The sequence below is a fragment of the Arachis ipaensis genome, chromosome B9 (genome assembly GCF_059453495.1).
Source record: "Arachis ipaensis isolate K30076 ecotype BB chromosome B9, ASM5945349v1, whole genome shotgun sequence".
NCBI lineage: Eukaryota > Viridiplantae > Streptophyta > Magnoliopsida > Fabales > Fabaceae > Arachis > Arachis ipaensis.
This window is the reverse complement of record NC_142444.1, coordinates 71,342,763-71,344,433: the sequence shown is the minus strand read 5'-3', so window position 1 is coordinate 71,344,433 and position 1,671 is coordinate 71,342,763. Positions and strand designations below refer to the sequence as shown.

Here is a 1,671-nt window from a genome sequence, read left to right as displayed (position 1 = left end):
CATTTCTGTAGAAATTACTGTCTGCATCTATCTTTCTTGCTTTTGCCTTGTTGGTTGTATGACAGGTAGAAGAAGCGGGGCTTCAACTTTCTTTGATTCTGAACCTGAGAGGACCTTTCTTAGATTAAGGAGGGAAGCAAGAGGAAAGAGAGTAGTTGGTGCTGAGGAAGAGGAAGAGTACTTTGAACCAGACATGGAGGAGAATATGGAGAACCATCATGAAGAAGAGGCTCACAACCATGGCAGAGAAGGTCCAGCACATCAGGCTGGACAAGAGAGAAGAGTTATGGGTTCTTACATAAACCCAAACCCAGGAAACTGTGGAAGTAGCATCCAAAGGCCAACCATACATGCCAACAAATTTGAACTAAAGCCACAGCTCATCACCCTTGTTCAGAACAATTGTTCATTCGGAGGAAGTGTCCAAGAAGACCCCAATCAACATCTAACCACCTTCCTGAGGATATGCGATACTGTGAAGTCTAATGGTGTTCATCCTGACACCTATAGACTACTTCTGTTTCCCTTCTCGCTCAAGAACAAAGCATCTAAATGGCTGGAATCCTTTCCAAAGGAAAGTTTAGCAACCTGGGAAGATGTGGTGAACAAGTTCTTGGCAAGATTCTATCCTCCTCAACGGATTAACAGGTTGAGAGCTGAGGTACAAACATTCAGGCAACAGGATGGTGAGACTCTATATGAAGCATGGGAGAGGTTTAAAGACTTGACAAGAAGATGCCCGCCAGATATGTTCAATGAATGGGTGCAGTTGCACATTTTCTATGAAGGCCTTTCGTATGAATCAAAGAAGGCAGTAGACCACTCATCCGGGGGATCTCTGAACAAGAAGAAGACCATTGAAGAAGCCATAGATGTCTTTGAGACTGTAGCAAAGAATGACTACTTCTATGCTTCTGAAAGAGGCAACACTAGAGGAGTGATGGAGCTGAACAATGTGGATGTACTGCTAGCTCAAAACAAGATGATTACCAAGCAATTAGCTAACCTCACCAAGAAGATGGAGAGGAATCAAGAAGCAGCAATCACCACTTCAGCAGCAACCCAAGAAGGAGTGAATGAAGAAGCAGAGGGTGATCAAGAACAAGCCAACTACATTGGGAATTCACCTAGGCAGAATTATGACCCATACTCCAAAACGTATAATCCTAGTTGGAGGAACCACCCAAACTTTGGGTGGGGAAATTGGTGTGCGAAATCGTGATCATTCCATTCCTTGGTAACGGCGCTAAAAACTCAATACGCACGTTCATGATCTTATATCTGTTTCACAACTTCGTACAACTAACCAGCAAGTGCACTGGGTCATCCAAGTAATAATCCTTACGTGAGTAAGGGTCGATCCCACGGAGATTGTCGGCTTGAAGCAAGCTATGGTCACCTTGTAAATCTCAGTCAGGTGGATTAAATTGTATTAAGAAATTATAGTGGATGAAAATAAATAAAATATAAAATAGGATAGTGGTACTTATGTAATTCATTGGTGAGAATTTTAGATAAGCGTATAGAGATGCTTTCGTTCCTCTGATCTCTGCTTTCCTGCTGTCTTCATCCAATCAATCCTACTCCTTTCCATGGCAAGCTTTATGTAGGGCATCACCATTGTCAATGGCTACATCCCATCCTCCTGTGAAAATGGTCCAATGCGCTGTC

The 1,671-nt window shown here is 42.9% G+C and overlaps 1 non-coding gene across 1 annotated transcript; it reads right to left on the bottom strand.

The window, feature by feature from the left end:
* Positions 1 to 646: 646 nt before the first annotated feature.
* Positions 647 to 753, bottom strand: LOC148545013 (small nucleolar RNA R71). Its single transcript, XR_015900829.1, has one exon. It is a non-coding gene; the product is annotated as a small nucleolar RNA R71 (small nucleolar RNA).
* Between the last annotated feature and the right edge of the window lie 918 nt (positions 754 to 1,671).